Source organism: Harpia harpyja, chromosome W (assembly GCF_026419915.1).
Source record: "Harpia harpyja isolate bHarHar1 chromosome W, bHarHar1 primary haplotype, whole genome shotgun sequence".
Classification (NCBI taxonomy): Eukaryota; Metazoa; Chordata; class Aves; order Accipitriformes; family Accipitridae; genus Harpia; species Harpia harpyja.
Window position 1 is genome coordinate 8470992 of NC_068968.1, and position 11664 is coordinate 8482655.

The window sequence follows — 11664 nt, forward strand, 5'->3', positions numbered from 1 at the left end:
AGTTGTAATAAAGTATTATAATCTATTGACCCATTAAGCGGCCACTTAGCATCACCTTCTAACTTATACAACGGCCACCACTGATTGCAATATTTAATAAGGTTCTTTTTACTTTCCGTACCTCCGGTCCCAACAATATCTTTCCAGTGGGCAATTACACAACCCAGAGGACTCTTCCTCAATACTCCTCCTTGATTGTTTCCCATTTTAATACTCTTCCTAATAATTCTTAAGTTTGATTTTGGCTTCTCCTTTTAATAAGCTTCCATGCAAATCGTTCCTTACACTTCTTTATAGTCTTCCCTCCGTTTCCCTCCCACACATCCCAAATTTCTGGAATTAAATTTTCCTTTACACACCAATCTCACTATTTTGCTTAGTGAACTCTTTCCCAATCATAAAAGTGTGGAATTTGGGGAAAACACTCAAGGCAGTCTGGTTTCCGTCTGCTACAGTACTGCTACAGTACCACCTTCTCCCACAAGATTTACACTTCAACAAAAGCCAAGCTGGATGCTAATTACTATATAGTCCAGTTACAAGCCCACATACAAAGCAGGGGATCACCGCTATTAATACGTAAAGACATTCACACAAACATACATACACCTATAGATTTCAACATATCATTTCCACACACCCCCACAAAATCTTTAACATAAATTTCCAAACATTCACATCATACAATCATTGCTCCAGTTGACAACCTTCCAGCAGCTGCAAAAGTAAACCAAGCGCAATTGCGAGGGGGTGCGCCTACCCTTCTCCTGCCTCTTATATACCAGTCATCGACAGGTCCGTCCTGGCTCCCGATACCGGGATACAGCAGTCACCCCGGATTTGCTCGATCTACCCCCAAGATCGCTAGCGGCCGCTCTATCGGTCAGCAAATCCCCCCTTGTTACCATACAGGGTACCCTCCTCCCATACGGGGACTACGCTGCACGCCAGACGTCTCTGCGCGATTTACCAGCTGCCCCGGCCCATATTTCTACAGGCTACCTTTGTAAACATACCGTTTAGTCCGCGGCTTCAGGAGGTTGTTGTCTGCTCCCGCGGTGAGCGGCTGGCAGCGGAGGCTCCTCCGAGGAAAGTGCTCGGGGCGCGCCGAGGGGCGTCCGCTCCGCAGTCAGTCCCGCAGCCGAGCAGAGAGTCTCCTGGCTGGCTCGCCAAACTGACGTGCGGAAAACAGACTCCACAATCAGTGAGATTGTAAAGTAGGTATGTTTATTCAGCGCTGGGCCGCACGGGGGGTAGTCCCACCAAAGTCGTGCGCGCCGCACTCGGCAGTTTGTCTCAAGTTTATACAGTCAAGTGTTACATATTCACAATACACCTATACATATGCATGACCTATCCCCGCTCCATATTAAAATTAGCTCCGAGAGGTCATTTCCATAGTCTCCTCTCAACTGCGCTTGCGCAGTGCCTCTTTATGGTGGTCGTCTGGTGGTCGCAGAGATGAAGATAGATGACTCCTCTTCGTCACCGCTAGTAACCTTTTTTCTTGCGCAGGCTCAGTGATTTCTTGGTATTCACCCAAGCCGCAGGACCAGTCTTAGCTGGCTCTTGGGGCCTGCTCCTGCTTCTTATCAGGAGCTGTCTTTACCTCATTGGCTGGTCCTTGGGACTAGCTCTTCTTATCAAAGACTGTCTTTGCCTCAGCTAATTTCAACAATGTAAGCACTAAACATCATCCTTCATCCCCCCTTATTATGTCTACTGAGATTCTTTTGACTCCCCTTGTTTCACCAGGAGAAAAGGAAAAACGCTGAACCTAAAAGGACTCCTCCTCGCTGCATTTGGCCTGTTATGGGTGACACACATAAGTGAAGAATGGATGATCAAACAACCAAAACAGAATGTATGGGTAATCTTGGCAAACATAACGCATCAAAAAGCTATATGTCTTTCTGTTGCTACCCCTGAAAACCCTTTTTCTACCTCTTTGGTGGGGTTACCTCTAGACACCTGGCCAGATCCAATTCCTGAATTTTCCCTTTGTACTAACCCACAATCCTGTGTCGATAATTGGGACAGTGTGTATGCACACCTGCCTCAAGTAATGCAAGAACCTCAAGAGTTAGAGTTGTTAGGATCAGTCATCGTGAATGCCTGTGTGATGTTTAATTACACCTATAACACCACTCGAAAGGGTCAGAATGTAAATGCTATTTTGCCTGTATATAGAAATGCTACAGCTTGGTGTAACTATATCTATTCCAGAATATCACGCTCTTTTTTCTATTCCAGCTGCTTTACCTGCAGGGATGTTTTTAATTTGTGGGGATAGAGCGTGAGGGGGAATTCCATCGAAACTTAACGGGAGGCCATGTAGCCTCGGACGACTTACGTTACTAACACCCGATATCAATATGATTCCCAGTAAAAAGGCTCACGATAACTGACACAGGGTTAAGTGGATGGCTAGCAAGTTTAAGAATTACGGAATGGTTGAAAGATTTGCTTATGCATGGCTTAGTTATTTTAATTGTAATATTAGCAGTTGTAATGATTGTACCATATATTATAAAAATAGTTGAACGTATGAGTGCAAAAGCATTTCATGTAACTTGGCTTGCACAAAAACAAAAAGGGGGAATTGTGGGAGATTTCATGGAAAATGGGGGACATTTCTTTGAGCCTGATTATTTAGAGTTAGCATAAGTAGGCCGCAGTTAGCATGAGTGGGCCAGAGTACGTGACAGCTGCAGTATGAAAGGACTTTGAACCACCAGAAAAACAACGGACATGAGGAACTTGGACAGTGGAGCAATTAATAAACAAGATAACAGAACTGCAGAGGCAAGAAGGAGCTGCAAGAGCTTTAACACAATTAAGAAAGCTGTCATTTCGGCTTAGAGCATTTAGCTGCAGGATGGGGACTTAGGAGTTGGTTTGTATCTTTGTTAAAAATCGGGGTTTCTTTTATTCTTGTGTATTTTATTAGGTATAATGTTGCTTTTACTGTGTTTAATTAATTGTGTCCATAGATCTTTGCAAAGGGCAATACAGCAGGTGTTAATTAACGAAAAACAAAAAAGGGAGTAGGGAATCTCTCTCCAAAAGAAAAGTTAGCTAAAGCCACTTATGTTTTAAATTTTCTAAATCATTGGTCTGATGCAGGCGGTCCACCGATATTTAGACACTTTTTATCCACATATCAGGAGCGGCCGGAAATTAGGGATACAGGCCCACGATGGACTCCCGCTCGATTTGTACGACCATCATCATCTGGAACATCCTAGATGGTGTGGCAATATGAATACCACCTCAGCCAAAAACTAACGTGTAGGTCACCTTGGCCAACATAACAGGTCAAGATTCTCTGTGCATTGCAACCACATCACAAAGCCCATGAACCAATAGACAGGGTGGCTATGACTCGTGCAGCGTGCCTGGCTAGCAAGTGCATGCGTCATAGGCTCCCCATGTTGCAACCAAGGCAGATTTTGGCACCCGCTGGCCACGTGTGCTGAAATCCGTTCCTCTGCAAATGTATAAATACCGGGATTTTCGGAAGAGCATCGGGCTGGTGTATGGTAAGGCCATCGTTGCCTCCGTGGGGATGCCCACGTAAAGCTGGCACCTACCGATTGCTGGGCTGAGCTCGTGGCGCAAGACGGCACAAGAATGTACGGATGGTCCATCTTCCTCACAGTCCTCAGATGGACGTAGTCATGGATACCGCTGCAAGCCAAAGAAAACATCTGGATGACCCTGGCTGACGTGACCGGACAAGATTGCTTATGCCTCCGTACAGCAACACCAAGCAATCCCTTTTTCACAGGTTTAATAGGGGGTTCCACTGGCATCAACGAAGTTTAAGAGCTTATTGATGGAGACCCCTGTGCAGCAGGTCATGGACTCAATGGATGGGAATGCCTGGTTTCCACGGATCGGGCATTCACCCTCATTGCCACCCCAGGAATCACAAATTCTGGGGTCCCTGAATACAGACTGGTGTAGTATTATCTGATTTACTGTTAGATGTAGATAGTATTAGACACACAACCTTACAAAATAGAGCTGCTCTTAAATCATTAATTAAGATAGTTTTGATTTATCTCGTAGTGGTTTTTTGTATTTTAATTTGTGTGCCTTGTATGTTGCAATGTGTTTAAAAATTAATTGATAGATCAAGTAAGGCTGTGTTAATTGACAAAAAACAAAAAAAGGGGGAATTGTTGTGGACACATATTTAGCTAACGGTCGCAAGAGCATTCCAGACGCCTTTAGAAGGCCTTGAACAGAATAAACAAGAAGACAAAAAAAGAAAGATACCAATTAGAAGAACACAGGTGCACATTCCACGATAAAGGGAACTTGGCACAAAGAACCTCAATTCGGCAGTTTATCTTGACCAATTAGACTGAGACAAGTTTCGCATGTTTTAGTTAATACAACCAATTATGTCCTATGTTTATGCGCGTGTACAGAGTTAGTATAACCAATTATGTCTTATGTTTATGCGCGTGGACACTATATGCTTGCATGCGGCAACCAGTCAGAGCTTTTAAGGAACTTAGAGAATTGTATAAGAATGGTCTGCTATGCTCAGTAAACTGGCGACTTTGATCATCATATTGGTGTGCTGTCGTCCATCCCCGCATGGAATTTCTCTACATTAAATCAGTGATGTTTTGGGTTTGTGTGGCGGGGTTATGGTAGCGGGGGAGGGGCTACAGGGATGGCTCCTGTGAGAAGCTGCTAGAAGCTTCCCCGGCTCCAAGTTGGACCTGCCTCTGGCCAAAGCCGATCCAATCAGCAACGGTGGTAGCGCCTCTGGGATAACATATTTAAGAAGGGAAACCTGCAGTGGGGGAGGAGATTGGAATGTGAGTGAAACACCTATGCAGATACCAAGGTCAGTGAAGAAGGAGGGGGAGGAGGTGCGCCAGAGGGGGTGATGCCCCTGCAGCCCGTGGTGAGACGGCAGGCTGTCCCCCTGCAGCCCATGGAGGTGAATGGTGGAGCAGATGCCCACCTGCGGCCCATGGAGGACCCCATGCCGGAGCAGGTGGATGCCCCCGAAGATGGCCATGACTCCATGGGAAAGCCCACCCTGGAGCAGCCTGTGCCTGAAGGTCTGCGGCCTGTGGAAAGGACCCATGCCAGAGAAGTTCATGAAGGACTGTCTCCCATGGGAGGGACCCCACACTGTAGCAGGTGAAGAGTGTAAGGAGTCCTCCCCCTGAGGAGGAAGGAGTGGCAGAGACAACATGGGATGAACTGACCGCAACCCCCATTCCCCGTCCCCCTGTGCCACTGGGGGGGAGGAGGGAGAGAAATCAGGAGTGAAGTTGTGCCTAGGAAGAAGGGAGGGGTGGGGGAAAGGTGTTTTGATATTTGGTTTTATTTCTCGTTACCCTTGTTTTGATGCGATTAGTATTAAATTAAATTGATTTTGTTTTTTCCCCAAGTTGAGCCTGTCTTTTGCCCGTGACCATAATTGGTGAGTGATCCCTCCCTGTCCTTTTCTTGACCCACGAGTGTTTCTTTATATTTTCTCCTCCCCATCCCACTGCAGGGGGGGAGGAGTGAGCGAGCGGTCTTGTCCTACTTTGTTGCCGGCTGGGCTTAAACCATGACAAGTGAGAAGACACGTCTTCAGCTTGATTATTCCTGTACTGTATGCCTATTAGTTATGACTCTGATGAGTGGTGATTTATATTTGAAAATTGCTTTGAAAAAATGGTTTATCACAATATGGTTTTGTCTCTAGTGGTTAGCAGAACCATGCTGAAACCATTACAAAACAGGAATAGACATGGTTTAGGAGAACTGTGTATTTTTCTCCTTATTTATTTCTTACTGACTCTTCCTCTGCTCCAATATGAGAATCCCTTCTTTTTGCAAACCACTTGCTGAGTGGCTCTGTTTCTCTAAAACTCTTTCCCCATTGCTCACAATATTCCTTTTTCTGGGGAATGTGGTTACTTTCCCTTTTCCTCCTGAGGCCTGTGGTTACTACTGAAGGTTGAGAATGAATCAGTAGACATAGTAACCTTGTTACTAATAAGCTAACTTTTTTTTTTTTTTTAGCTAGATAGCCTAAGGCAGCAAATACAAGGTACATACTAATGAAGATAAATTGGTTATATTTTTTAAAGTGAAGGTAAATTCACCTATCTTTCATTTTGACCTCCTAACACGTGAAAACTACAAACTGCCATCTTCATTTTGACTTTACTGCATGTTAGGGTGAAATTAGCTGTCATCTTACAGCATTTCAGCTCCTCTACAATAAATACCCTTATGCACATTCTGACTGTGAAGTTGAAGTGAAATAATTGAACTCACTTTTATGGAGTAGTAGTCTATCTTACATTCACCAAGTGGTAAGAGCAGGAGTATGGGTGTTAGAACTGCAGGCAAATGACTAGGCCGCTGTCTAGGCCCTGAAGCTGATAGGCCCTAGGCTAGCTGGATGGGACATGGAAAATTACTGGACATGACATGAGCAATTGATGGACATAACAGATAACAGTGTGAGAAGCTGACAAAAGTTAAGGCAGTGCCATGAGGGATGGCTGGATTGCACAGGTGATTAAGGAGGTGTGATGTGAGGAAACAGCCAGACTTCACAGACACCTGATGCAGAGCATTGGGGACCTTTTGGGATGCAGAGCATTGGGGACCTTTTGGGAAGCAGAACCTTGCAAAGCCAACAGTGCCCAGGTAACCATATCAGTAATAGCATATAAGGCCAAGAGTGCCTAGGGACCAGTATCCGAAATACCAAATTTGGGCATGGACATAACAAAACTGGGACCAGTGGGGGAAAAGTAATGAGGGATCTTTCCCCTTTTCCACCTCCTTTGGAAGAGAGTGCCTCCTTCCAAGAGTGTGCTTCCAGCTGTGTGCTCAGCAGTCTCCTCAGCAGGGTATGTCCAATCACATGCCTCCAAGAGCATCTCCTGCCCCCAGTGGCTGCCACTCTTTCTTCAATATGTTTGAGCAGAGGTGCTATGTGCTGCTCTGACTAGCTGCAGTTGTGGTGCGCATTGGGTTGTTTACATCATTTTCAGAGCTGGCTGGAACCATCTGTGACTGACACATGGCAGTTCAGGCCTGCTTCTGCACAAATCACCACTGCAGCCCCCTGCTGCCAAACACATTCTACCCTTTGCCTCTGTGAAACACATATTTAAGAACTGTTTGAACATACATCCATTATAAACTCTACTTTCAACATCATCACAATCTTAATAAACATACATTATAAACTCTACCTTTTGTCCTGGACATTGTCGTGGTTTAACCCCAGCCAGCAACTAAGCACCACACAGCAGCTCACTCACTCCTCCCCCACCCAGTGGGATGGGGGAGAAAATTGGGAAAAGAAGTAAAACTCGTGGGTTGAGATAAGAACGGTTTAATAGAACAGAAAAGAAGAAACTAATAATGATAATGATAACACTAATAAAATGACAACAGCAATAATAAAAGGATTGGAATGTACAAATGATGCGCAGTGCAATTGCTCACCACCCCGCCGATCGACACCCAGTTAGTCCCCGAGCGGCAATCCCCCTGCCCCCACTCCCCCCAGTTTGTATACTAGATGTGGCGTCACATGGTATGGAATACCCCATTGGCCAGTTTGGATCAGCTGCCCTGGCTGTGTCCTGTGCCAACTTCTTGTGCCCCTCCAGCTTTCTCGCTGGCTGGGCTTGAGAAGCTGAAAAATCCTTGACTTCAGACTAAACACTACAACAACTGAAAACATCAGCGTTATCAACATTCTTCGCATACTGAACTCAAAACATAGCACTGTACTGTGGAGGACCTCGGCTGGATGGAGGGGCCTGGGGAGGATATTGACCTTGACAAGATTACAGTGTTCCCGTGAGAGAACAAGAAAGAACGAGAAGCATGCCTGGGGAACTAAGTTTAAGGAATGTGTTGACCGTTTGCAGTTGTGATAAGGAACCTGAAAAAGTCACCCAATGAGGGGTGAGAAAAACAACTTCTGACAACTTTTTGACCAATAAGGGACAGACATATGTACAAGGTAACAAGTATAATGGGTATAAATTTGCTGGCTTGTAGTAATAAAAAAACCTTCTTTGCTTGTACTATAAGAATGCGTACGTGTCGTTTGTCCGTCTCGACCGTGACACTGTACCAGCTACTAGGAAGACAATTAACTCTATCCCAGCTGAAACCAGGACAGGAGAGTACACCAGGACCAAGTAATTACCCTGATCTCACCTCAGTGGTTCACTGGAAAACATACAAAACACATACATACTGACTAGATTTGGATCTCCTCCCCAAGGTGTGATGGGTGGTTGGAGCCCCATGAGGAAATAACAGACCTTAAATTCCTCTGACAATACATTGGAGTATCATAACCAGCAGTGGGTGATGGCTCTAATGGACACAGGGGCTGAGGTAACTTTAATTCACAGGGACCCATCCTGACATCTGAAAAATAGATTGATGAAAATTAATGCCTTTGGGGGAGAAGAAGAACCTGCTTGGGAAATCTCTTTGATACTGTAATTGAATTCCTACCTGCCCTTCATGGCAAAGGTATGGGCAACTAAAGTATCCAAACATTATAGGGTGTAATATGTCGGCAGGTAAAACTTTCATGATGATGGAGGGCAAATACTCTTTTGAGCTTCGTACTAGCATTCTGGGAAAAGTTATGGATCCTGTTGTTTTGGATCCTCCCCGTAAACCAGTTGCATCCAAGCAGTACAGGCTGCCTGGAGGCTATGCAGATATCACCCAGATGATACCGAAAAGCTGGTCGAAGAAACTCTCTAAGACTCATTTTGGAGTTTTAGAAAGCAGGCATTCTTTATTGCAGCACTGGATGCACGGGGGATAGTTCCACCTAGCGTGCATGCCACAGCTTTAGCACTAACAGGTTATATAGAATAACTAATTGCATATTAATCAGATTAGTATACATATACATAAAAATGATTGCAACTGATTATCTTAGTACTGCCTACATCCGATCATGCGCAATGAAGGATCCATTTGAGTCGAAGGGCTGCTTTTACGACCACCGACCCATTTGAAGTTCTTGCTGGCTGTCCTTGAAGTCTTTATTCTTGTCCTTGTTCTTTGATCTTGAAGCTTAGCGCAGCTTCAATCACATGTGGTCAGTTTCAACATTGTTCTCATCTAGCATACAGGAACATCTAGTCATAAGAGCAAAGAACTGCAAAACTTAGGAGTAACTACCTCTAGTAGTTAATTGCTTGGCTATACTTTTGTCTATTGTTTCAATCATAGTGTTAGTATAAGATTTCTAATAATTATTTACTAAATCTCACTTTTACAGTCACCTAGCAGCAAACCAGTTTCCACGGCTGGTACAAAGTATTAAAACCATCAAAATATTTAGAGATACCATACAGAATGTATGGAAATATGCTATCACAGACAGTTAAACAGCTTTTGGAGGCTGGAATTATTCTGGGAGCTCATTTCACCTTCAGTAGCCCCATTCCCCCCCCCCAAAAAAAAAAAGCCAAACCAACTGAAGACTCCTGGAGAATGATATTTGATTATCAATTGATAAATAAGGCTGTCCCCCACTCACAGCTGTAGTGCCTGACATTGTAACTTTCCTTGAGCAAATCGAATCTGAGGCTGGCATGCTGTGTTAGATCTAGCTAATGCTTTCTTCAGCATTCCAATTGCTAAGGAATCACAGAAGCAATTTGCATTCCCATGGGAGGGTCAGCAGCATAGCTTCACAGTTCTGCCCCAGGGGTACCATTTGACATGGTGTTTTAGGGTGGTTTTGAGGATTCCCGAGAAGGTGAACACACACACACTGACTATAAGGGGAAAAAGCAAGCATTTATTAACTACAGATGTGCGTTATGCTAAGGGTATCTTGTAAAGCAAGTTAACATACCGACCCGAGGACTGTAAGGAAGATGGACCATCCGTACATTCTTGTGCCGTCTTGCGCCACGAGCTCAGCCCAGCAATCGGTAGGTGCCAGCTTTACGTGGGCATCCCCACGGAGGCAACGGTGGCCTTGCCGTACACCAGCCCGATGCTCTTCGGAAAAATCCCGGTATTTATACATTTGCAGAGGAACGGGTTTCGGCACACGTGGCCAGTGGGTGCCAAAACACGCCTCGGTTGTAACATGGGGAGCCTATGACGCATGCGCTCGCTGGCCAGGCACACTGCACGAGCCATAGCCACCCTGTCTATTGGTTCATGGGCTTTGTACATGCGGCATATTGTCATCATCCAGCAGTCACGCACCAATCATGCACACAGCTGTGGTGTGCAACAGCCTACTCCCCGTCCTCCCCCAGTATTGCTCAGCTCTCTTATCTCTGTGGTCAGCATTCCAAGCAACAGGCAACAAACCATCCATTTTCTGTGCTAACTGCGTTTTCCTCGGCTATCTACCTCTCCCCCAGTGTTCATCCATGGACCAAAATCCCATCTTTTAACCCATCCGTATACATGCCACCACGTGGTCCATGGATGGAACACGACAATATTCTACCATTTGTATGACATATTGTTGTAGCAGAGTATCCATCATTTGTCGTATTAGTTGAATAATACAGGGGACAAAACACATGATACATAAAAATACAAGACATACAAGAGCAAAACCTAAGATGAGTTGTCGTAGCCATGGCCACCCCCATGTCCACCCTGCAAAGGGGGTTCCAACCTGACTGTACGACAAGTTGGTGACTTAGCCTTTGTAGCTCCTGTATTTGTGCATGAACAGATGTGGAGTGCTCGCTCAAGTTCATGCAACAGAGTCCATCAAAGTCTTGGCAGCCATGTCCATGGGCAAGTAATGGAAAGTCAATTGCAGCTCTATTTTGTAAGGTTGCATGTCTAATACTATCGACATTTAATAGTAAATAAGATAATTCCACACCAATCTGCATTCAGGGACCCCTGAATTTGTGATTCCTGGGGTGGCAATGAGGATGAATGCCCGATCCGTGGAAACCAGGCATTCCAATCCATCGAGTCTATGGCCTGCTGCATGGGGGTCTCCGTCAATAGGTTCTTAAACTTCGTTGATGCCGGCGGAACCCCTATTAAACATGTGGAAAAGGAATTCTTCGGTGTTGCTGTATTGAGGCATAAGGAATCTCGTCCAGTCATGTTAGCCAGGGTCATCCAGATGTTTTCTTTGGGTTGCGGCGGTATCCATGACTATGTCCATCTGTGAACACAAGAGGGGAGGGGAAACATAGCCCATACCCTACTCCCATCGCGTTAGGTGTTGTGCTGGCACGCGCCACCATGCAGATTCTCCCTGCACCACAATAGTTACAGCTTGTGAGTCATCAGCGGCTATAACTTCAGCCGCAACCAGTTGTCCTAACGGGGGCCGATACCATACCCGCGCCCCAGCGAACCACTGCGTGGTCTCTGTAGTTGGTGGTGCATTCAGGACATGATATACCAAAACCCATGGGGCGGTAGGTAGGATCACCACCCGCGAGGAGGTGTTTTTGATTCCAAATATGAGTGGTCTTTTTCCAGATTCCTGAGTTGGATTCAGTAACACTAGGCCCTGGGCCAAGAGCCCTGGAGTCAAACACAATAAACGTAGACAGCTGCGGGAGGCTGGATACAGCGTGACATCGGTGCGGAACCACTGCGTCTCTTGGCTAGCCATGGTTATATCTGTAGTGCTTT